This window comes from Callospermophilus lateralis, chromosome 6 (assembly GCF_048772815.1).
Source record: "Callospermophilus lateralis isolate mCalLat2 chromosome 6, mCalLat2.hap1, whole genome shotgun sequence".
NCBI classification, from domain to species: domain Eukaryota; kingdom Metazoa; phylum Chordata; class Mammalia; order Rodentia; family Sciuridae; genus Callospermophilus; species Callospermophilus lateralis.
In genome coordinates, this window is record NC_135310.1 from 58105368 (window position 1) to 58131943 (window position 26576).

Consider the following 26576-nt stretch of genomic DNA (forward strand, 5'->3'; position numbering starts at 1 on the left):
TACTTACCTAGGAGAACTGAGAACCATGAGGAAGAACTATTGGACAGAGGCCCCCTGAGGAACAGAGGTAGAAAAATCAGGAGGAAGGGCATTGTTTAAATCAGTTTTCTGCAGTTATAACAGAATGCCTGAGAGTGAGTGATTCTTTTTATTTATTTATTTGTTTTTAAATTTCTATATGACAGTGGAATTCATTATGATCATTATACATATAAAGCACATTTTTTTCCTATCTCTGGTTGTATACAAAGTATATTCACACCAATTTGTGTCTTTATACATGTACTTTGGATAATGATGATCATCACATTCAACCATCATTTCTAACCCCATGCCCCCTCCCTTCCCCTCCAACCCCTCTGCTCTATCTAGAGTTCGTCTATTCCTCCCCTGCTCCCTCTCCCTATCCCACTATGAATCAAAGAAAACATTCGGCATTTGGTTTTTTGGGATTAGCTAACTTCACTTAGCATTATCTTCTCTAACTCCATCCATTTACCTGCAAATGCCATGGGTTTATTCTCTTGGTTTGCTGAGTAATACTCCATTGTGTATATACGCCACATTTTTTTATCCATTCATCTATTGAAGGGCATCTAGGTTGGTTCCACAGTTTAGCTATTGTGAATTGTGCTGCTATGAACAATGATGTGGCTGTGTGTGGGTAATTCTTAAAGAACAGAAATTTACTGGTCCATGGCTCTGCAGGCTGGAAAGTCAAGATCAAGGGGCCGTATATGGTAAAGGCCTTCTTGTTGTGTCATAACATGGTGGTAGGATCACATGATGAGTGAGCTTCTGAGAGCAAGAAACAGCCACACTTGCTTTTATAATAAATCCGCTCTCAAGATAACAAATCATCTCCTAATCCACTCCTGAAATAATGACCTTCCAGTCACAAGGGCAGAGTCCTCATGACTTAATCTTTCTACCCCCATCTTCATTTTCCTTTTCTTCTATAGCTTCTGCATATGAGAGAAAACATACGATCCTCAAATATCTGAGTTTGACTTATTATGCTTAACATGATGGTCTCTAGTTCTATCCATTTTCCTGAAAATGCCATCATGCACTTTTCTCTATGGCGGAATAAAACTCCGTTATGTATATATACCACACTTTCTCTATCCATTCATCCGTTGATAGACACCTACTTAGCTCATACTTCTGAAACTGAGTTGGGCATTAAGTTTCCAACACATGAATTTTTGGGGACCTTTTATTGCCCACATCCTTCACGGGTGACAACAAAAAGACCACTCAGACACAAAATACCTTTTTGGGGGGTCAGGGATGGCTCTGCGACCTCAGGGGTCAGCTCCCACACTGGAGGGCAAGGGGAGCAAGGGAGGCTAGAGGCAAGAGAAGGAGCACACCCCAAACCCCCTATTTATTGGGAGAAGACATTATTTGAAAGGTGGAGTCTTGCTTGATGGTGTCTTGTGGTCAGTAGATTGATTGACATCTTGGCTAGTCACACCCACCTCAGGTGCTGTGTGGGATCACAGGCAGGCAGAGTGAGAGGAAGGCACACTTGTGTTGCACAGCACAATCAGTGTGCAATGCCAGACCAGTCCCCTCATATGCTCAAATGTACACAGTTCACACACACAGCTCAAGGATGGTTCACGACAACCATTTGAACTGTAGCAGGCAGTGTCTGCTCAGCCCAGCCCAAGGGCTTATATCTGGTCCCCAAAGACAAGGAAATTACAGTCAGGAAGAGGGGGGTATATATAATTTAGGCAGATGCAATTCTGCTTTGGGACTCATGTGGCAAAAGATGACACTGAGCTGGAGAATGGACAGTGTCCTCATTTCTTACAGGACGTCCAGTCACAATTATGTAAATGAGTGACCTCACTGCCCCATTTGAGCTGTTTAAAGTTTCTTGACTTTGGTAGATCCTGGAGGCAGCAGTCTGGGCAGTAGAGCACAGGTCTTAGAAGAGTGATCTCAGAGGAGATCATACTAAGCTTCCCTAGGTGGCCCATAGAAGTGATAGCCCCAAGCAGGCTGGGATGGTAAAGACATACCTTAGATCTCTTTGTGAGGGTCTTCCTGGGGACTCAAAAATTACTGGGGAGTGGGCAGAGGTAAGGAGGGGCAAGGAATGAGGTGGAATACAAATTTTTGGTGATGGGACAGTTCTGTATCTTGATCATGGTTGTGGTTACATAAATCTATACAGATGATAAAGTTGCATAGAAACACAAATGAGCGTGTGTAAAACCAGTGTCATCTGTGGGTTGCACCAATGCCAGTGTCCTGGCTTGTACCAGATGTTAACATTGGGGAAAACTAAGGGTACACAAGACCTTTCTGAACCATTCTTACAACTTCCTAGGAGTTTATTAGAATGCATTAAACAGTCAAAACAAATATTTGGAAGACCACTGAATCAGAGTCTTTAGGGCAAAAGTGTTAAAACTCACCAACTTGGGTGCAAACAAACATGACGAAGAACCATCATTTTGGATGAAAACCTTAGGGTCAGATTTTTGAATTTTAGAAAGGAAATATTGTGCATATACTATATTATGTGATATCTCTAGTGATTCTGAGCCAGAACTCTATAATTAAACATATTTCTTCAGCAAGTATCTTACCACTGGAGATACATAAGTAAAAACAACAATAATAACCGGTAGAAACAGTTGAAGAGAGTGTTCAGTTCTTTCAATATTGTAAATAGATCTTTTTTGAACAATAGGTTGCCATAAGACCTAAGGAAATCAAGGAAATAATCAGAGAAGCACACACAGATTTATGCATAAAGATGTCTCCACATTAAGATGGGGAACAATAAGAAGTGATTTAAGAATCCAACTGAATGAAGTAAGTGATCAGGTTAATTACATCATAGATTTATTGTGGAATATTATGTAAGTGTAAAGATGGTGTCTTAAAAGAATAATGATATGGTAAATTCTCATTATATAACTGTTGAAATGAGTTTAGAAACTATGTATTCAGTGTTTTTTTTTTTTTTTTTTTTTTCATACTAGGGCTTGAACCTAGGAGTGCTTTTTGTTTTCTATTTTGAGATAGGGTCTCACTAAGGAAATACTCTGTGTCCATTAGGTCAAGCACAATGATTAATATAATACTATAAGGGTCACTTAGGGTATAAGCTAAGTTGCTGAGGCTGGCCTCAAACTTGCAATCCTCCTGTCTCAGCCTCCCAAGCTGCTGGGGTTACAGATGTGCACCACTGAACCCAACTCAGTATGATTTTATTTTGATAATAACAGTTTTTTTTTTTCTTTCTCCCTCTCTCTCTCTCTCTCTTTCTCTCTGTATATGTGTGTTTTCCAGACTGGTCTTAGACTCCTGGGCTCAAGTTAGCCTCCTGAGTAGTGGGACTACAGGTATACACCACTGTATCTGATTCAATTAATTTGAATTTTCATTCATTCATTTATTTTAGTTGTGGTCTTGCTATGTTGCCCAGGCTGGCCTTGAACTTGTGTTCCTCTGGCTTCAGTCTCCTGAGTAGCCGGGATTACAGGCACATGCACTTCTAGAAACAGATTAAAATGTTAACAGTGAGTATATCTAGGTGGTGGGAATATGGGTAATTTTTATTTCCTCTTTTATACTTTTTATTTGAAATCTTCTACAGTGAACAAGATGATTTCAACTTTATAAATAAATGTTATTAATTTTGAGATATGCCAAGAAATGGTGCATACAAAATGTGCAGATAACTAAAATATAGTTGAATTATATTATTTAATTATGACTTAAGGCTTTCGAGGTGTTTAAATAATAGATTACAAACGTTTTAGGGATACACCTTAAATATATACTGAATATATACTGTATATATATAAATATATATATAAATAATTTACAGTATATATAAATATATACTGTAAATATATACTGAAATGATAACAATGAGAAAATCCCTACCAAATCCATAGACTTTTCTCATGACAACTTTATTATGTATGTGTTGGGCAGTGCAACTTACTTTGAAATTTTTTTCTGTTTCTAGAATTTGAGGAAAATACTCTGTGTCTAGTAAGTCAAGCATAATAATTAATATGGTACTATAATTAATTTTTATTGAAAGATGTTGGGTGCTTTGACTCCCCCACATTTAACCCCTAGAGTAGCTATGAAGTAGATGTCATTCTCCATTTTACAGATAAGGAAACTGAGTTCCTGCGAAGTTAAGGTCACTCACCTAGGCTGTGTGACTTCAGAGCCAGGACTTTTAACACTGCAGTCCTCAGGAAAAAGGTTTAGATGGAGTGGCACAGGGGACGAGGCTGGATGTAAAATACACCATGTAGGGGGCTTCACCAGGGAGACCTGGGTAGTGGGGGACTCGGTTTGCCTCAGGTGCAAGGCCTCTGTGGGACAGCAGCTCCCAGAGGAGAACGGGGTGCACACCGGCTGTGTCACGCCTTTGTCTTTTGGTTCCAAACAAATTCCCTGTTACATGACCTGCTCAAAGCAATGGCAATTCCAATTGTGGGAGGTCTAAGCAAAGGTTCTAGAACTTCATCCTGGGAATCAAGCACCGCAAGCTCTTGGTGTTCTGCAGGGCCCTTTCCCTGAGTCTGGGGTATGGCTTCCCTTTTCCCAGGGCTGCTTGGCGGCCTCTCTCAGGATGGGATGGGCGTTATGCTTAGCTGGCTTTTGTCCTGCTCCATGGAGACTTCACTCCTCAAGGGCAGGTTTTGTGTATTCTGCAGGTGTTTTGCGGTGTGCCTGGCACAGCCTGCCTGTCCTTCTGGAAGGGAAAGAATGGGTTCTCAGGGAAAGGGCACCTGCTGTGTGTGGTTCAGGAGAACAGAGAGCTGACCTTATCTCCAGTGATGCCATCTAAGTATGTGGGCCTTCAGGTGGCCAACCCACTGTGGGCTATTCTCTCAAGAACCTCTGCCAGCTTCTGCTGCCCTGGACCCTGGCTCTGGTGCAAACATGTCGGTTGTCTCAGCGAGGCTGCTGAGCAGCTCTCTTTGTCTCTGTACAGGTTCTGACCAACATCTCTGTGTGTTTGTTCATAGACACCCCTCTCATCACGGCACACCTCAGCAGTGATACTTAAGTACCTATCTTCCTGCTAAAAACCAACTATATTTCCTGGAGGAAATGGGGCACCAGGAGTAGAGCTCCAAAGTGGGAATGGAACTGGGACCAGAAATCCAGCTGCGTTGCTGAGCAGGCGGCTCTGACAGAAGAGGGAAGAGATCCCCTTCTTCCTGTGGGTGAAGAGTCTGGGGGCCTGGGTGCACCTGGGTGGTCTGTGGAAGAAGGAAAGTTGTTACTTTGAGAAGATAAAACCTCCATAAGAGAGCAGATACCCCTCCCCTCCCCTGGGTACTATGTTCCTTAGGGAAGGGAGGAAGGAGAAAGAAGAAGGAAGAAGAGGAGGAAGAAAGCTATCAGCCACATGCTCTGGCCAGGCACCATGTTGGCCTTTAAGAAAATATATAAAACACTGCATGGCCCCTGGCTTGTAGAAGTCCCTTGGTCATCACAGATATTATCATTATTATTAACATTACTACTTAATTCTCACCACACCATAACACAACAAGTATTTTTATTTCCTTTTTTTTTTTTGATGACAAAAATTGAGTTTCCGCAAAGAGAAGAAAATGGTATAGGTGGGGTCAAAATGTACCATAGCCTGACTCCAAACCCAGGTCCATGCCTGTGGTAAAGGGGAAAGTCACCTTCAGTGTCTGGTAAGGCTGCAGGTGGGGCTGGTAAAGGTGGGGTGAGGGTGGAGTGGGCATGGAGTAAGGATGGGGAGGTGACAGAGGGAAAGAAACTCTGCCCCTGGCAAAGCTTCCTAGGGCTGAGCTGCTACCAACTTGGGAACAGGGGACCAAGGTTGGCCAGAGGCAGGGCCCTCCCAGCTGCTCCTCAGGCAGAGGTGGGAAGAGCGTGTTGGACATCAAGGGGACAGCAGCTACTGCAAGAGACATAAGCAGCCTTGGCCTCTTGTGGGTTATACCTGGGGGACCCAGGTAAGCACAGCTTCTGAGTTTTCACTCAGCTCTGGTGCCCCAGAGAGTGAGGTGGGGCTTAGCTCCGAGCAGGTCTGCTGATGGGCGCTCAGCCAGTGACGATGTTTACTTATCATTGTTGTTGCCAATATTCTGATCACTTTTTTTTTTTTAACTTTTACACTTTTAACCTAAAGAAATGTAGAGGAACACAGAATCAAAATAAAAGTTGATTGTCTTTCCAGAATTAAACGTGTCAAAACTCTCAGATCTGCCACTGACATTCTGACCACATGCCTCTATTGAAATTCCTCTTTGGAAGGAAAGTGGCATGTGCTGTTTATTTTATTTTATTTTATTTTTTTCCAGCTGTGGAAATACAAAAATGATTCACTATGGAAACCTTGGCTGATTCTTGGCTGATTTGTTTACTGATAAATGATTATCCAGGGCCAAGGTAGGGATCCAGAAATCAAACTGCAAGATTAGATTCCTCTGTACACAGACCATTGTGCTAAAGGGTTAGGGATTACTACAAGGGATGTCCAGTGGAATTGGACGGAAGACAGGAAGAAATGATATGAACACACACAACCGTAACACAGACAGGACCTACTTGCTCTAGCCATGGTATGACCAGAATAGGATCAGAGACAAGAGGAAGGACTTCTTGAAGGGGATACTCATGCCATGTTTTAGGAAAGAGAACCCCAGATCTAACAGGGATAAAGGAGCCAGGTAACTTGCAGGTCTTGGAGGAGAGCAAGCTAATGTTGGAATCTGTCTCATTTTTTTTTTAAATATTTATTTTTTAGTTGTAGTTGGACACAATATCTTTGTTTTACTTTTATGTGGTGATGAGGATCGAACCCTGTGCCTCAGGCCTGCTAGCAACAACCCCAGCCCCAAAATCTGTCTCATTTTTAATGATACTCTAGTTCTTTCTTTTTTTTTTTTTTGGTAATAGGATTGAGCCCAGGGGTGCTTTATCATTGAGCTACATTCTCAGTCCTTTTTTTTTTTTTTTTAATTTTGAGATAGGGTCTCATTAAGTTGCATAAGATCTCGCTAAGTTGCTGAGGTTGCAAGCCTCCTACCTCTCAGCCTCCTGAGTTGCTGGGATTACAGGCATGTACCACCATGCCTGGCATTGAGGGATTCTTGAAAGTGGGATTGTGTGTTTCAGGTATATGAAAGGGTTGGTGATAGAACTCACTAGCTTGTGAGAATGAAGAGGGAGAAACTGTTTCTTCAAGAGTACAACCCTAGGGAGCTGGGAAGACCTTAAAGAAATGGGTTTGGTGTCTATCTAGGCTGTAGATTAGCCTAACAGGGTTCCCGCATCCCAGTGTGGATTGAGAGCAACAGAATGGCTCCCATGCTTCTCAGAAGGAAAGGGAAAGAGTGTCTGGTTTTAATGGTCCTACTGGGTGGGAACAAGGCTGCCATCTGCATGGATGGATGTCCAAGGCAATGTGACAATAGTGATTTGAGTAGATGCCAATCCAATGTGGACAAATGACTGGGGATTAGACACACACACACACACACACACACACACACACACACACACACACCTCTTAATGCCCCAAAGAGATAATCCTGAATGGATTGAGACAAAACTTTTGACTCCTTTGGTGAAATGAAGGGTGAAACAGAAGTTAAGTGAAGCTACAAAAAATAAAATAAAATAAAATAAAATAAAGAAACATTTTTCCATCCACAAACTAGGATTTATATCTGCTTACTCCTAAGTGCTAAATGATAAAGATTTTCTTGCAGTTTATTTATGTGGGGTTTTAATAGACTTTAAGAAGTATGAATTGAGCTTTAGGATTTTGAATGTCACAAATTTTAGTTCTGATCCTGCCTTTTGAGCTCAGTGTTGCATTCGAATTATTTCCTGAGAAAGCTGAAGAACAATTATTAGAGGAACTCAAGTTTATATGAAGAGCAAAGAGTTGGAAAATCAGCATGGGATGGGTCATGGTCAGACTTGCCTATGGAAAGCCCCTAAGTGAATGTCAACAGAAAGTTCTTAGCTCCTGGCACAGAAAGAAAGACATTGTGTAAATACTGTGCAGTAAATGTCTTGGAACCCCAAATCCTAAATTCTACGGAGTGAATAATTGCCTAAAACAGTGATGTAAATGATCTCTGGCAGCCGACTTGGCCCTGTGTTCTGGGTTCCTAGGGCCTGGTAGATTCCCCATGCTGTGGGCCAGAGATCATTTACATCACTGCTCCTTGGGTTCTTCCAGGTTAGGAACAAAGGCCGAGAGGCTGGTTGAGGGGCTGGCTTTAGCTGTAAGGCTGTGTTTGTGGTCACTCACTTTTTAATACTCCTGCATGAGTAATGTGATGTGTATGTGAACAAGTTAATCCTAATCTGCTTTAACTCTTTAGGATGCATTAATTAGTGGCTAAAACACAAGTTAGTTCTAGTCTGTATCAACAATTTAGATTGCTTAATTCGTATAAAAAAAAGTGTTAGAATAATTCTTGATTTAGTGACACCTGCATTTTTTTTTCTTTTTTTGGATGGGAATTATCTAGTAAGACTAATTGCCTTGTATGACTAAGGAATAAAAATTGGCAAGCCCAAGAATTATACTATCAATGTAGAGACCCCTGATGTGATATTAAGGATAAGACCACTCCCTCCTTGACTCCTGCCATCTAACCATAGGAGAACCCACTCTTTATGTTTGCTTCCAGAGAGCCTGTCCCACCATTTGCAGGCTGGGGTAAGAATGCAGAGGAGACCCATTTACCATACGTCTAAATATTTAGAAGCTGCCAATCTAGCTAAGAAACTGTAATATAGAATATGTCCTACCCACTTCCTTTGAAAATATATATATGCAATGGGACCCAAAATAGCAAGTTTGAATCTAGAATTCTTGCTTCAGAGTTTAGCCAGCTCTTCACCTCAAGTCCCTCTTCTCTGCCCTCCTCCCCGACTCTACCCTGTAGATTTAAGACACTCCAGTCTGTGTATCCTATTCTGTATGAACAGCTCTGTGTTGGTCATGCCTCAGGCCTAGGAATCTCAACCATGGAACTCTAATAATTGTCCATCCCCAGGTCTCAGACCCTGGGAAGAGGCCTGAAGTGGGCCCAGGGCCTTTGGGTAGGGAATTCTGGGAACCTGGGTTCTGAAGAGTGGTGTAGAATGTGGGGTATGGGCTTTGGATGGACATATCCTCTAACCCCTGTGACTCATCACCCTGTGGGGAGAGAGTGCCCAAGGAGGACCAGAGAGAGAGACACTTTAAAGGACAACACTTGCTCTTGTCTGAATGTTTCTCTTTTCTTTTCTTTTTTCTTTTTTTTGGCTTGGGGTTGCAGAGTATTACAGGAAGAAGAGAGAAAGAGAAGTCTCTTTGAGCCAATGAGTTGTTTTAAGATTAATTTTTATCTGGTATTCAACACGGGCCCTGCATTTGATGAAATTTGTCCTGTGCTAAAACTAGCTTTTAATGCAATGGCCCTGCTTGGTGGCAAGCTTGTCAGGGTAGGGACACATAGGCCCTCCTTGTGCCCAGCTACTGATATTTTCTATGGTGGGATCATAACTTTCAAATGCAGAACCTGTCACGGCCCAGGAGTTCCATTTACATCTGCTTATGTCCAAGCTGGACTTGGCATGTGCTGAATGGGTCCAGTGGGAGCCTCTGTCTCTCCTTTCCAAGGTGAAAGTGAGAAAGTGAAGTTCTTTATTTTATTTTATTTTATTTTATTTTTGGTACTGGGGATTGAACTCAGGGGCACTTAACCACAAGCCACATCCCCAGCCCATTTTTGTATTTTATTTAGAGGCAGGGTCTCATTGAGTTGCTTAGAGCTTCACTAAATTACTGAGGTGGCTTTGAACTCATGATCCTCCTGCCTCAGCCTCTTGAGCTGCTGGGATTATAGGCGTGCACCACCACGCCTAGCTAAGGTGGAATTCTTTTTATTTTTCTTTCTTTTTTTTTTTTTTTGTGGGGAGGTGCTTGGGATTGAACCCACAGGGTCACTCTGTCACTGAGCTACAACTCTTGTGCCTCAAGAGCCCTTAAAAAAAAATTTTTTTTTATACTCTCTAAGTTTCTGAGGCTGGCCTCAAACTTGCTATCCTTCTGTCTCAGCCTCCAGGGTCACTGGTATTACAGGTGTGCACCCCCGCACTCGACTGAAAGTGCAGCTCTTATGTTCAGAAACTAAGGCCCTTCTCTCAGCCCACCATGAACCCCTCAGCAAGACCCTCTTCCCACTGGTCTTCAAGCCTCAGGCAGTGGTGTTATGGTAGACTCATCCAGCCCCAGCTGGTATGCTGAAGGAGTAAGACTGGGCGAATATGATCCCTCTAGTGCAAGCAAGAGTTAAATTCCCCTTATTCTCTAAATGGACTTAGTTCTCCAGGCATAACAGGGAGCCTGTGTCCCAAGTCCAATTCACCCTCAGGTAACCGGGGCAGGAGTCCTTCCATCCATCTGCTGGTGGCCGTCATGGATCGCTCTTCTCAGACAGGTCGTGCTTCTGTAGGCCTTGGTGGAGCTGAAGAGATTCCTTTCCCCTGACATTAGTTTAACTGAGCTTTCAATTTTGAGTCTGCGCATCAGCTGGTGCTCAGTGGACATGTGGTTTATAGATGTATAGATATAATTTAAATCGGGAACACCTCTCCTCTGCCCCACACCCACACACCTTTTCAGGAAGCCAGAAAAGATGCAAAAAAGCCCAGGGAGAAGGAAGTGGCTGGAGCAAGCTTTCCCCAGCTGCAATGTCCTGCAGCAGCCCAGGGTATCCCTGCTCTTAGAGATGGTTCCAGGTCTTCTAGCGCTCACTGTGCCCAGAGGTGAATGCAGCCTGGGCGGCAGCTAGACAGAAAGACCCTCCATCTGCCTGCTGCTCTCCTGAGTGTGGGTGTCATGAGGTTGGCGAGTTTGTCAGGGATCCTTGCTGGTACTGCATGCCTGTAATCCCAGTGATTTGGGAGATTGAGGCAGGAGGATGGCAAGTTCAAGGCCAGTCTCAGCGACTTAGCGAGACCCTGTCTCAAAATAAAAATAAAAAGGGGCTGGGATGTAGCTCTGTGGTAGAGTGCCCCTGGTTTCAATCCCCAGCACTGCAGAAAACAAAAACAAAATCCAAATTTGACAGGGAGGACAAGTGTCTAAATTGTTGGAAGAAAGATAAATTTCTTCATTTTTATTTGCATGTCTCACACTGGCAGTCCTGACCTTGGTGAGTTATAGGAGATTACAAGGAGGTGGCATTGTGCGTGAGCTACAGAAGCAGCCTAGCCAAGCGGCGGCCTCTTCTCTTCCGGAGCTCACCACACCTTCCTCTTTTTCAAGCATCCACATCTGTTCTCCTGCATGACACTCTTCCTCCCCCAGTCACCTTGGTCAGCTCAGGACTCACAAGCCTATCTCTTTGGGGCTCACTCTTGCACCCCTGTTTTGCCTGGGTGAATCCATCAGGGAGCGGTTAGCAGAAGGCCTGTGGGATGAAGATGCCCGAGGGCTGTCACCTGCCAATAAGAGGTAAAGGATGCTGCTGTTACAAAATACCCGACACGGAGGAACTGAAAACTGATGGAAATTTATTTCTCATAGTTCTGGAGGCCGGGAAGTTCAGGATCAAGACGCCAGTAGATGTGGTGTCTGCGGAGGTCCGCTCTCTGCTTCACCATGGCACCTTGAACGTTGTGTCTTCAAGAGCAAAAGGGAACATACCCTGTGTGGAGCCTCTTTGGTAAGGGTCGCCCTCATGAATGATCACCTCCTGAATGACCCACTTCTTCCTTTTTGTCCTTGTGCTGAGGATTGAACCCAGAGCCTCACATGTGCTAGGCAAGTGCTCTACACGGAGTCACATTCCCAGAACTTTTTAATTTAATTTTGAGACAGGGTCTCCCTAAGTCACCCAGGTTGTCCTCAAACTTGCAATCCTCCTGCTTCAGCCTCCTGAGTCACGGGGATCACAGGTGTGTGCCACCATTCTCAGTTGGCCCCGCTTCTTAATACTATTACACTAGAGATTAAGTTCTGGTATAAAATTTAGAGGGACATAAACCTTCAAGGCATAGCAGAAAGGAATGGGGGCCGTTTTTCAGGAAGACCTTTTGGTAGGCTGTTTTGATTGATCATGGCAGTCTCCTGTGGACAAAGTTATGAAGAAGGTGGAGTGTACTTCAGCCCCAGCTTCCTTTCCTGAAACAGCTTTCTTCTCTGTATATCCCACCCCACCCCACCAACTCTTTCCTATGAAAGAGTGCTTTACCCTCTTTGGGGATGTTCATCGTCACTTATGGAGTTAGTGGAGGCTATCCCATAAGTAGGAATTTCAGGTATGTGCCAGCTGATGGGGGGAGGATCAGGATAGAGAGCATCTGACACTAGGATCATGCCTGGCATTGAACTTCCTGTACCACTAAGTGCAAGGTTTGCTGAATGGTCAAAAAAATTTTTTTTTTAACTTAAAGATTTTTTTGTTGTCAATGGACCTCTAATTAATTAATTAACTAATTAATTAATATGTGGTCCTGAGAATCAAACCCAGTGCCTCACACATGCTAGGCCAGAGCTCTAATCACTCAGCCACAACCCAGCCCCTGATCTAAAGACTTTTGAAAACTCTTTTTCAACATTGTACTCTGAGATACTAAACTATGGGTAATAAATCATAGATTATTTTAAAATATCACCTAAACTTTATATATGAAGGAAATGATTCCACCCTACCATGACAATTTAACTTAGCTAGGTCATCTTGCACTACATGTAGACTATTTTTAATGGGTCATCTTGTATAATATTACTTCTTAGCACTTGTAGATGGAGAATATTTAGCTGAAAGAAACTTAAAAGTCCTTTATTCCTGGTTCTTGGTAGTACTGATGTCCCTTGGGATCTTGTTAGAATCAACTCCTAGGCCCCCTGTTGCACCTGATGAAGCAAAGTCTGCATCAGCAGGATCTCCCATGTCATTTGTATATCCACTTGTCTAAGCAATAAACATCACCATCTATTGGAGCAACCCGATACAATTAAAAGTCTTCAATACCCGGCCTCTACTCCCAAGTCTCTTTCAACATGTTTGGAGTAGAGCCCAGTGAATGATGTATTTTTAAAACATTTCCCCAGAAACAGCCAGATTTTGAACCATCAATCTAGTTCATCTTTGTTCTACTGGTGGGGAAAATGAGGCCTACTCAAACATTCAGCAGGTTAAAACCTACATGCCACAGACACCCACCCACCAAAACAAAAAACAAAAAAACTTATTATTATCCCATATGATTGAAAGACTATGCTTGTGGAATTTGTTCCAAGAAATAGAAGGGATTTTGCTTGACAAAAACTGAACCTTGGTGGTAAAACAAAGGAACCAAAGGATTTGAAATCAGTTCTCAAAGCTTATCAGGAATGCAGAAAAGAAGATGGTGCTCAATCCAATAAATAACAACTAACTGTAACTGAAGGAAAGGAACTTCTGAATGTGTTTGCCACTCTGCACTTACGTATGTGTTGAAACTGTTTCTTCCTTGATAACAATATAGCATCGTATTTCTGTTTCCTGAGCCTGCCCTATGAGCAAGAGAGTGCCAACCCTTTTCTCAATGACCTTTGTGGCCTAGAAGCCAATGCTTTACACACAACAGGAATTCAAGAGCACTTGAGCCAGGCCTGTAATCCCAGCTACCAGGGAGTCTGAAGGAGGAGAATAGCAAGTTCAAGTCAAGGCCAGCCTGAGCAATTTAGTGAACCTTGTTTCAAAATGGAATAAAAAGAGTGGAGGACATTGCTCAGTGGTAGTGCGCTTGCCTAGCATGTGTGAAAACCTGGATTCAATCCCCAGCATCACAAAAAGACAGGAAGCAAACAAGCACTGGAGAATCGGCAGGCAGGCAGGGAGATATTGATTGCTCAATATACATTCTATGGACTGGATGTTTGTGTCTGAAAACACTTAGGCTGAAGCCCTAATCCTACAATGTAATAGTATTTGACCTCTTCCATGTAATGGCACTTGACCTTTGGCAAGCAAGTAGGTTAGTTTAGGTCACACAGGTGGAGCCCCCATGATGAAAGCCACCCCCCTCCCCCCTACGGTCTCTCTCTTTCCCTTTCCTGTGTGAGAATACAGCAAGAAATGAGATATATGAAAATTAGGAAGACAGCCCTAACCAGACAGTGAACTTGCTGTGACTATACTTGAGACTTTCCAGCCCCCAGAACTATGAGAAATGGTTAAGTCGTGCAGTGTGGTCTTTTTATTACAGCAGCTCAAGTGGACTGATACTGTGCATTATGCTGAACTCAGTGGTAGGTAGAAGGCCAAGTTTATACAGCCCCACCATAAGGAGATGTATTGCCTAATACAGGAGATATAGTCTCTTAAAAATATGTTCAAGATTATAAGACAGTATGGAATAAGGGCCAAATGAGTGATGTAAAACCAAGGTTCCAACCCTATTATATCCAGTACCTTCTTTTTGCAAAAAATAGGTTCAAGTGGCCCCTTCAGTTTCTTCAAATAAAAATCACGAATAATTAACTTATATATGCACAATATAACTAGCTCAAAATCAGTATAATGAATTCTTTTCACTCTGATATAAAGAAAAATTAAAATGATTTATAATAAAATAATGTATTTTAATGTATAAATGTTCAGACATGATTATATCAAAAAGCAGAAGAAAGTGCTTAGATATTGAGTCACTGTTATTGAGGGGCTGGGATTGAGATCAGTGGTAGAACATGTGCTGAGCATGTTCAAGGCTCTGAATTCAATCCCAGTACTAGAAAATAAAATAAAATAAAAATAAAAAGATTAAAAAAATTTCACTGCTATTGAGACAGCTACAAACGCAGACTAAACCTGACTGGCCTGGAGAAGAAGCTACGAGCAGTACAAACGTGGATATCGCTTGTCCAAAGTGGTGAACAAAGGTAAAATTCTGAACCTGACAAAGCATATGTTTCCTGGATTTTCAAAAAGTTGAAATTGTAGGAAATCCAGTATATATTAAGTCTGTGCAAACAATGCTTTGTGTCCATATGTTAAGAACAAAACAAAATTAAAAAAAAAAAAAAAAAAACAAGTTCCAGATTCAGATAGCTAAACATAAAGGTTTTTTGTTTGTTTATGTTTTACCTACCAGAGTAAAAAACAAAGAGTGCCCAACAGTACTTAAAAAAGTCATGTGGGCTGGGGATGTGGCTCAAGCGGTATCGTGCTCACCTGGCATGCGCGGGGCGCTGGCTTCGATCCTCAGCCACATAAAAATAAAATAAAGATGTTGTGTCCACCGAAAACTGAAAAATAAATATTAAAAAATTCTCTCTCTTCTCTCTCTCTCTCTTAAAAAAAAAAAAAAAGTCATGTAACACATGTGCCAGTTCCTCCTTATATATGCTGCAGGCTGTCCAGCATTATCCCTTCTCATGATGCCAGTAGTGCCTCCTCCCAGTACCCACCACTGTGACAATCAAAAACCCTATATACATTTCTACAATTACAAAACCCCTGTAGGGAGTAACAGGAGACTCCTACTGAGAGATACTGGTGGAAAGGTAAGTGGGAGCACAGCAGAATTCTCAAGCTTCCATGGTGCTCACAAATCCCCTGGGGATCTTGCTGAAATGCAGATTTGAGAGGTCTGGGGTGGAGGGACTGACAGTCTCCATGTGTATCACCACCCTAAGTGATGGCCCTGCTTCCTATCCCTGGACCATGTCTGGGTTTGGGTGTGTGTGTGTGTGAAAAGACTCCACAGAAAACAAGGGAACACCAACAGAGCCTTGAAGTAAGAATGGCTGTGTTGCTGACGACATTCCCGGGGCCCTGCTGTGGGGAGGAGGCAGGCGCTCTGGACCAGCAGGGAGGTAGCAGTAGCCTGCCATGCCGGAAGCAAGTAAATAGCCTTGAGCCAACAACAGCAGCGTTACTAGACAGGCAGGGTAAAAATAACAACTCCCTATCGGGGTTGAGCCTGCCAGAGCCTGGTGAAGTTCATTTCTTCCAATAAATCCAGCAGCTTCCCCTTTGATAAATACTGTCAAGGCTGGAACATGTGGTGCTAACAAAATATGGTTTTAATTTGGGGCCCACTGCACTCCTGGTTAAATACTGTGTGTGTGTGTGTGTGTACAAAAGGCAGCCTCACAGCCAGCCAAGTTAATATGCCTGGCCTGAAAGTGGCTAAGCCCATGAGGATTCAGTTATACAGATTTTGCTGCTCTGAAAGGCAACCTAATCACCATCATCAATTTTAATGCTCCAAGACTTCTCATGAACATGGAAGCTTTTAAAGTTCAGCCATTTGTGCATTTGCATCCAGCGCCGAAGCAACCCCACATTTGTTTTCCTGATATTTTCTACCCCTTTTATTGTCATATGTTGTTTGACATTCAGAGAATAACACGCTGTTTTAATCAACAACTCAACACTGCATTAAAACTTGATGGTCCATAGCTTTGTAGCAAAGGGAGGTGGGGGGTGGAGAGAAAGTCGGGGAAGGAAATGAGAATCAGAGTTTAGCAATAGACCGAGGCTTGTTCTGGTGGGAGTCAGTCCTGGGAATACAGAAACACTCAGTGTTTTTGTCAATAAGCCAGGCTTGGAACAGGCCAGGGAAAGAAACTGGCTAAGCGAGTTTCTGTATGGCCCCTGTGGTGGACACTGCTGGTAACTGGACCTCAAGGCCATCATGAATAATGAAGAAGCCTGCTTCTTCCCCAGTGTAGGTCACAGGAACTGTACAAGGCAACTACCCAGCAAGCCAAAGACTCCAGCACCTGGCCAGTAATCTTATCGGGAAACAAAGCTGAGAATGAGGTCAGCAGCAGGTGTCCTCAGGGCGGTGGCCTGCAAAGAAAGGGAAGAGGTTGGGTAGGGGATGGGAGGGTGAACCTTTCTGAATGTCGCTAAAAGAGACCTTGACCCTTCAAGAGACCGACTCCTCAGGAGGGTGCTTGGGGGAAGTAAGTTGGGTCAAGAATCAAATAATTTTCTAAAAGGCGTAGGAGATCATTCCAGAGGGAAGATGTGTACGAAGAGAGCTGGTAGGAAATCCTCTTTGCATGCTGCATTTTAAAATTTGTTGAAAATATATTTCCAGGACTGGGGGTGGGGCTCAGTAGCAGAGGGTTTGCTTGGCAGGTACAAGGTCCCATGTTTAGTCCCCAGCAATGCAAACAAGAAAAAAGAAAATGTGTTTCTCTTTTATTATGTACTCAGAGTTGACAGAAAAATCCTAAAGTCCTGTGAACAATAAATTCCCAATTTGTTGTCATTCATCAGCAAGGGAAATTCTAAAGTAGAAAGCTTTTATGGAAATCCCTAAGGTTTTCTTTTTCTTTCCTTCCTTCCTTCCTTCCTTCCTTCCTTCCTTCCTTCCTTCCTTCCTTCCCTCCCTCCCTCCCTCTCTCTTTCTCTCTCTTTCTATCTTTCTCAGGGATTGAACTCAGGGGCACTCGATCACTAAGCCACATCCCCAGCTCTATTTTGTATTTTATTTAGGGTCTCACTGAGTTACTTAGCGGCTCACTTTTGCTGAGGCTGACTTTGAAGTCATGATCCTCCTGCCTCAGCCTCCGGAGCCACTGGAATTACAGGCATGCGTCACCTCACCTGGCAGGAATCCCTACACTTTGAATATTAATTCTTCTTTTCTTCCTTTCTTTATTTTATTTTTTTGATGGCAAAAGTGAGGCATGTTTATTGTAGAAAAGCATAAGATTCTAAAATTTCAGGTATTATTTAAAAATTGGGATGGTCCTCTTACTTATTAAGGGAAGGGATAGTGCTCTTTCTTTCTTTAGACTACATAAAACTATCAGGTTTAAGGTGAAAGGTGCTTAGCAGCAACCAATGAGGACTGCATGGATAGGGAGATTCCAGGTATTTTCCAGTGGTTGCTGATGTCCTGTATGTTTTCTCTGGTTTTCTGCAGCGGGAGAATAAAGGCGGTGTCCTCCCCACCCCAAATGCTGTTGCTCATTATTAAGCCCTGGGGGCTGCTGGTCCAGACCAGGGGAACATTCTGGGGCATGGCTGCTTGTTGACGCTGGCTTCTTTTTTTCTTGGAATGCTTCCTCACTAATGGAAGAATTGAGAAGACAGCCTGGCAATTTATCTGGAAAAATAATTCGGACTTCTAATGGCATAGAGATTGGGTACCATTAGAGAGGGTAGGGGAGAGGATTGGTTCCTGTGTATTCATCACAGTGATGAAATGCTATAGGGACAAGAGGTCAGTGGGCATTTAACCTAAACCAAATTTAGCAAGTGGAACAAGCCTCTAATTGGAGGCCTGGATTCCACATTAAAAGCCACTCTCCACCTGATACCTTTTTAAGATACCGCTGTGATATCTAAATTTCATGGATTTCACTTCTTGCTAGTCCCCAAGCACACTAACCAGGAAGGAGTGATATACAGCACAGTACCTGCTCCCTGCAGCTCTGAGCTGAGGGGCTAAGTGGAAAAAGAGTCAGCATTTCTCTTTTAGGCTCTTTGCCTAATTTGTAAGCATTTAACCCCTTCCAGGGCCCTGGCTTCCTTTCTCCTCCTTTCTCCTCCTTCCTTTCTCTAGTGAGCTTCTGTGATTTCTGCCCCAATGTGTCTCTGCCCTTCTAGTAGCTAAGCACCAAGATTTTCATCAGGGGAACTTCTCCCCCACTCTCAGTCCCTGTGGGTTGGATGAAATCAACACCCCTCTGAATGTGGGGTGAAGCACATGAGCAAGCATAACCTAATCCTTTCATCCTATTTCATGCCTACATGATTGGTCCAGGCAGATCCTATGAGAGGCAATGATATTTACCCAGGTACTTCTGGTTCTTACTTGTTCCTCTATATTGGATACTGGAGCGGATTCGGGGCTGAAGCATCTTCCATTCCATTGGGGGCCACAGAAACCTGGAATTAATTCTAACAGTGGCATAGGTAGACCTGAAAGCTAGCTGGGAACAAAATCAGACAAAATCTCTGTGTTCTGATAATACTTTATGAGCACTAAATCCAGCTGTGTCTGGAGCTGCAGAATTTTAATCAGGACTAGTTGATAAATTTTCTTTTTGCTTAAACCAAAATCATGGCAGGAGTTCTGCTGCTTGCCATCAGAAGACAGTTGCACCCAAGAACTTTCTGTTCTTTCTCATTAACCCTATCAAAAACTACTTTCAGGAAAGGATCACCCACTCTAAATTATCAACTATAGATAATACTTTGAAGTATGACTCTTCAAGAAAAATTTCAGTTGTCAGAATTGATTCAGGAAATATTAAGCCCCACTGATATTTTGGTGCAAAGAAACATGGCAGAATATGCTAGAAATAAAGGGTGGCCAAGCTTTCCCAGCAAATGCAGTGTTTAGTTTATAATTTTGTGGCCATTCTGATCAGTTCCAACTTGTGATGATGGCAGAGGAAATTGCATGTGACTAACCCTCTTGCCAAAGACAATTATAAATTCTGAACCCCAAACAAAATAATTACAACAGAATATATTTGAAACTCCTGGAAAACAACTAACATCATTTGGTTCTACAGACAAAAGTTGGAGAAGACATGACCCTTACAAAATGGAATGAATGACACAAGGCAAGATACACATGTCAGGCTTTGCCTTGGACAGCTCTGGCCACTTCCCATGGTGGAGAGAATCTGAGCTCATGAAGAAATTGGCAATCGATTGAGCTGAAGAATCAGGTAGGAGTTTGAGGAAGAAATCTCACAAAGATGGGAACCGCAGAGCTGGAGCCCCTAAATCTGTGTGCAAACTTTCCTCATTCCTGAACTCTGCATATGCAGGGTAAGTGCACGGAGCCCAGGGTAAAAAATAACATTGGGAAACTAGAAAATGCTGTTACCTGGCATTAGGTAGATGGAGTTTCGAGTTCAATTTTCACCAAGTTACAGAGGCCTGGAAAACATGGGAGGCTTTTCACTGAGGCAACAGGAGGAGTAAAGACTACTTCTCAAAATTAGTGACCCTACTCTAAGAATAAAGGTAAAACTAACATAGATCTACCCTTTGTTAAAACCAAGTCTCCGGAGATGCATTATTCAACAAAGTAACCTCTAGCACACATGGCCTTTGAGATTCAATTAGAATCAAAGATTTAAAATGTAGTTCCTCACTCACAGTGACCACATACAAAATGCTTATAGCTTACATGTAGTTAATGGTTATTGTACTGGAATGCATAGATAATGAACATTTCTATCACCACAGAAATTCTGGTGTTTCTTCAAAGGATCAAGATACACTATTCTAGTAATTTAACTGCTTGAGAGAATAAAGGTCAACTTTCTTTAGAGAAGGGTAGCAGGATCCAAAATTGTCTTTAATTTCTCATTTCAAAATTTCAGAATACAATTTAAAAAGTTACTAAATGTTCAGTTAAGGAGGAAAATATAACCTATAATGAAACTAATAAAAAGACAATAAACACAGACCTGCAGATGACCCAGATGTTAGAGTTAATGGACCTAGTAACTATGATAAATATGCTAAAGCATCTATAGGAAAATACACATATTGTAGGTGAAGAAATGGGAGATTTCAAGAGAGATATGAAAACTAAAAAAAAAAAAAAAAAAAAAAAAAAAGAAGAAATCCTGGCACTTTAGATAGAATATCTAAAATTGAAACACTCTTTATGATGTTAGGAACTAATGCAATAATGAGTATGCTGTATGAAATTGTTAGTGAACAAGACAGGTCAATGGATATTATGTAAGCATAAAAAGTAAAATTACAAGAAAAAGAAGAATGAGGCATCAGTAACCTGTGGCACAGTATCAACCAGTCTAAATATGGGTAATTAGAGTTCTAGAAAGAGAGGAAAGAGAGAATGAAGTAGAAAAAGTATTTGAAGAAATACCGGCTGCAGCCAGGTGTGGCAGCTCACACCTGTAATACCAGCAACTCAGGAGGCTGAGGCAGGAGGATTAAGAATTCAAAACCAGCCTCAGCAACTTAGCTTAGGCCCTAAGCAATTCAGCAAGACCTTGTCTCTAATAAAATTTTAGAAAGGGCTGGGGTTGTGGCTCAGTGATTAAATGCCCCTGAGTTCAATCCCTGGTACCCCCCCCCCAAAAAAAAAAGAGAGAGAGAGAGAAGAAAAGAGAAAAGAAAGAAATATCAGCTGCATTTTTTTCCCCCAAATTTGATCAAAAACAGCCATTTCAGCCAACTCCCAAAAGGATGATTTCAGTCATTTAGATGACTCTGACCTCAAACCCAGGCTAACCCCCTCACTGACAAGATACAAGGTCATATGCAAACCAAGAATTTCTGTAAGTACAACAGAGCCTGAGGTGAGAACCCAAATATTTGGAGGCAGTGCTGATACCGAAAACTCTTCCTGGGGTTTGGCTGACTGCTGAAAACAACCCTAGTGTATAGTCTCCATTCCTAATGACATGATAGTCTCAGGCCACCCTGAGATGGGGTCTTCAAACGTTTCTAAAATATCAAGTAGATTTGACTTCAGTTTACACTAACTTGAACTAAACGTTATGGTTAGCTGGAGAATAACAATGATTTCTGGGAGCCAGAGAAAATGGGGGGAAGCTGAAGAAATGGAGGAATATTAATCCAAAGCACAGCTAGGACTCAGGCTGAGTGGGATGAAGAAAAGACTGACAGAAATTACCCTCAAGGACTCATAATTCCTGCTGGGACCCTATTTAATAAGATCAGACCACTTATGAGCATGTGTGGCACTTTTAATGCTTCCTGTGGCAACAGCCACTGTATCAAAGTGACTTGAATATAAGGAAATTTATTACTTGGCAAAACTGAAATTCCAAAGGCAGAGTAGACTCCAGAGCTGATTGAGTTAGCAACTCACTCATCTCAACCAGGACCCATGTTCTTTCCTTCCCGTTCTGTTCATGTTGTGAGTGGTATTACCTTAAGGTTGATTCCCTTCAAGTTTCAAGGAGGCTGCAGAAGGACATGGCTACCTGTGTCTGCTTGTTCATATCTAGAAGAAGCAGCAGAAAGCAAAAGCAATCCAGTGGGAAGGCTTTCACTTTAATCTCGTGTAGCTAATTTAAGTTGTACCTAGAGCAAAAGAATTTTAGAACAAGTAGGGATGGGTAGGGTATCTTAAGTCAATTCTTCTACCCAGATTCCTAAGGTGGGTCTCCAATATCAGAGGGGTCCTGGAATTTGGTAATTCAAAAGTATTTATCCCTTAGTAACATTTAATTACATTGTCATTTATTTTATGTTAATAAAGAACAAACTGACAGGTCCATGGAGTTGCTCTTGAAACTTTTTCTGGTTGCCAACATCATGGGGCTTTCTCTAGTAGGAGATCCTTCTTTAGGCTCTTAGGAGAAAGGAGGGGCTGGTGGACAGCAATTTGTGCACTGAGGCAGTTGATAAGCATTTCAGATGGTAGATGACATTAAACATAGCACCAATGATAGACTCAATCCACTATAGCACCACCCAGAAAAGACCATAGGCTCTAACAATAGCAACCACCAAAAACAATAATGGCAATGCAAAATGAAAGAGACGACCCTGAATTCGATGAACTGAAAATTATGAGAAGAGCTTTGACTCAAAAAATCTCCAGATGGCTATAACAACTTCTTCTCCTCCTCCTCTTTCTCTCTTTCTCCTTCTGTCTTCCTCTTTCTCCTCCTGCTTCTCTTTTCTTTCTTTCTTTCTTTTTTTCCTTTTGTACTGGGGATTGAACCCAGGGGCACTCAATCACTGAGCCATACCGCCACCCCTTTTTGAATTTTATTTTGAGACAAGGTCTTCCTGAGTTCCTTAGGGCCTAAGCTTAGTTGCTGAGGCTGACTTTGAACTTGCAATCCTTCTGCCTCAGCCTCCCGAGCTGATGGGATTACAGGCATGTGCCATGGCGCCCTGCTTGCTATAACTTTATACAACAAAGCCAACCTGTTGTGTAGTGAAAATAGTTATTTGATTGTGCTTTTCACACTCAATTAGATCTGCATTCTAAGTTGGCCAATCCGCTATGGGGCATGAGTATGCTGCTCAGGAAATAGGAAAAGGAAAACAATGGCAAATACTGATGGCCCATTCATCAAGATGAAGTCACAGCCTGTCGTGTAAGGATTAGAAATGAGGTTAGCATGAAAGATGAAAGGAAGAAGATTTGCAGGGAAGGTAAGAGGAAAACTGGGAAGTTTAGTTTTACTATTGCACACTGACTTCTGAATTTGTTTACTCTCTAAGCATTTGTTTACTATCTAAGGTGCAGTCTTGAAAGTTTAGTCCTATGTCTTCTCTTTTATTAATAACAGATGTCACTACACTGCCTGGGGACCTTGGAGACACCCTGTCTGTCTACTAACCACACTGGTTGCTCCAGATATGCTTAGAATGGGCACAACAGATGGTGGATATTCCAGCCAAAGGGAATAGGGGTTAGAACCATACTCATGGGGCATGAATATGCTGCTCCTATTTCCTGAGCAGCATACTCATGCCCCCTAGCAGAGTACCCAACTTAGAGAAAATCAGTGAAGAACAACACTAAGCACAAGGTCAAATGATGAGATGAGAGACACACAGAAAACCATTCCAGGAGCACTGGCTTAAAGCCGTCCTCTGGTGGGAGGGAGTGGGGGGGTCTTTTAAAACTCCCATGTTTGGCAAACTAGAAAATAAAGAGACAAAGGTAAATATTTTGCCAGATTCAGCAAACAGCAGCTGGAACCAAAGAAGCCCCAGGACAGCCCTGAGCGTAGAGAAAATACTGCTGGTTAGGCACTGTTCTGCAGCCAGACCACGCACAGACATACAGGGTCACCAGAGAAAGTGAAGGGCAATTAGTTGGTGTACACAGAGGCCTTTGAAAAGCAGGAATCCTGCTTTCTGAACACAGTCATTGATTTTGAAATTGTTCTAATGGCAATTCTTTTCACAAGCTGTGACCCAAACATGTTCCAGTTGACACCTTCCCTCTTTATCCCTGGCCAACTTTGCTGCCTCTGTTCACATCAGGGTGCCTTGGTATATCAACCCTGAAGAGCTCTCCTCTGGTACCTGTCTTCCACGGAGAACCTCCATCTCCTTGCCTGAGTTGAAGCTTGTCTTCACTCAGAGAGCATCGCTTCTCTGTTTTTTTTTTTTTTTAGTTTTTAAAAGAAAGATTTATTTGACAAGTTTCACTTAGCGCAATACACCTAAAAGGAAATCACAATACAATAAAGATTTAAATCAAGGCCTCAGAAGTTCATACAAACACCAAGACCGAAATCCTAAAGTATTGGTATTGTGTCTCAAATTTTCCCCATTAACTTAAAAAAAAAAAAAAAAAAAGCTTAAAACTTACGTGCCTTACAGGTTATTAAATGAAACTAGAATTAGCAAACATGCCAAAATGTTTCAATTTTAATTGCAGACACAGCTCCTATATTGAGTTTTACAAAAAGCATGTCTTTCAACATGCATCCAAACAGTGTTCAATGTAATATGGTATAAGCAACATTTAACATAATTCAACTGCTTTAACCTAAATACGCTTACTGCTTAAGTACATCCTACAATATAACTAACTTGAGAAAAGCTGAAAATTGTTTAACAGTTACAGTTTACTCAACTTTGCTGTTAACATTCTGGATGACTGCTGTGTTCAAAAATACTGAACCTTAAATCTTTCAAATAATCCTGATTCTCACATATAGAGTAAGCATAAGTCACAAGCTTGGATTGCAAAAACTGTTAAACTGAAGTTTTGTTTTTTCTTTAAAAAAAACTTGACCAAGAGTCAGTGATCAGGATCAATTACATTCCCCATCCACCACTCATACTGGACATGCTAGACATCCCTCCCATTCCATTCACGCCCATAGATGCACCGCTTCCGCTGTTGTAGTAGCTGCTGTTCATTGCTCCTTGGCTACCTATGCAATGTTTGATTGAAAAATCACTGGAGTTTTCCTGTAAAACTTGGTCATATCCACTCATGCTGCTCTGGCCTCCATAGCCTCCTCCATAATCACACTCAGCTGCTGGCTAGCTGGGCCACCATAACTGGACTGGTTTGACAAGCCCATGCCTCCCATCATTTGGCTACCATAAGCACCACCACTTGCTCCTGCTGTAGAATTCAAGAAGAGGTCTACATATCTGTGTTGCATATTTGCTTTGTCTTTTGACATAGCTGCCACAGCATCTTCACGAGTAGCAAACTCAACATCTGCTTCACCAGATACTCTGCCATCAGGACCAATCTCAATGTGTACTCTCACAGGATTGAGTGGTGAAAAAAAATTATAAAAGTCATTCTCAGTAGCTCTGTAAGGTAATCCCCGCACGTGTACACAATGCCCTGTTGTGCTCTGGACGGTAGAACCACCATCCCCATATCTGTGATCAGACATTCCTGAAAAACAGTAATTGAGGTCTCTTCCAAATCTGTCTGACCCAAATCCATAGCCATCATTATAGCCATTATAATCATCATAGCCTCCATAGCCTCCACCATAAGTACCACGCCTCATCCTCTCAAAGCCAGCTCCTCTGCCAATGCTGTTCTATCCTCTGCCAGCCCCAGGTCTGTCATAGGGACCTGGCCGCTGCATGGCCATAAGCTTTCTTGGCGGATTATAATGAGTTCTAACTTCAGCTCGACTGCTCTTAAATATTTCAATATACCTGTGCCCTACTCTTTCCTTGAGTTTCTTTAGAGCCTTTTCAGCTATTTCCTGTGAAGCAAACTGCATGAAGGCCTCCCCCGTACTCCTCCCCTGGAAGTCCACCGGCAATGTTATCCCATTTGGCACGATTTCCAACCCTGAGAAGAACTGAACAATTTCTTCCTTGTTACATCCAAAGGGGAGTCCTCTAAGCCGTACAAAGCCATCCTTGGCCGTGTCAGGACTATTTGGACCAGTATGCTTCAACACCCAATCCATTTCAACGTTGTTTGACTTGAATACTTCAACATATCTGTGTCCCATAGTTTCTCTGTCTTTTTTCAGGGCCAATTTGACTTCATCTTCTAATTCAAGTTCAACAAAAGCCCCGCCACTCGGTCTGCCTCCTCTGGTGTAGAGGAAACGAATACCTTGAGCTCCATTTTGAATTTTGCAGTCGGAAAAAAAACGTTGCTGAGCAAGGTCAGCTGGGCAAGACCAGGGCAAGCCCCGGAGCTTAACCACGAATCCTTCTCCACCTTTGGTGCCCAACATCATCGTCTCTTTGAGGATCCTGGCGTCAAAATAGACTACACACATGACTTTGGCGTGGCTAAGAAGAAATGAAAGCATCGCTTCTCTTGCAGCCCTAAGAATTACGATATAGAATCGTAGAAGAAGGAGAGGTCATGTCCTCATTCCCTGATACGGCCTCCAAACACTCCTCTGAAGTTCAAGTGCTGAGTTCTTGTTCCCTGGCCTTCTGGACACTCCCTCTCAGAAAATTTTGCCTCCTAGCTCTCACACCTCAGTCTCATCTTCCTCCTGGGAGAAGTCACTGTACCCATGGATGACCCAGTCAAAATTCGGGTCTCTCCATTCCTTCCTCTCTTTCATCACCTACAGCACCCACTTCTTGTTCACACCCTGGACTTTGTCGTCTATCAAATCTCCCACTCTGACT

The 26576-nt window shown here is 42.5% G+C and overlaps 1 pseudogene; it reads right to left on the bottom strand.

The window, feature by feature from the left end:
• Window positions 1–24267: 24267 nt before the first annotated feature.
• On the bottom strand, window positions 24268–26170 carry LOC143402424 (heterogeneous nuclear ribonucleoprotein H-like; annotated as a pseudogene).
• Between the last annotated feature and the right edge of the window lie 406 nt (window positions 26171–26576).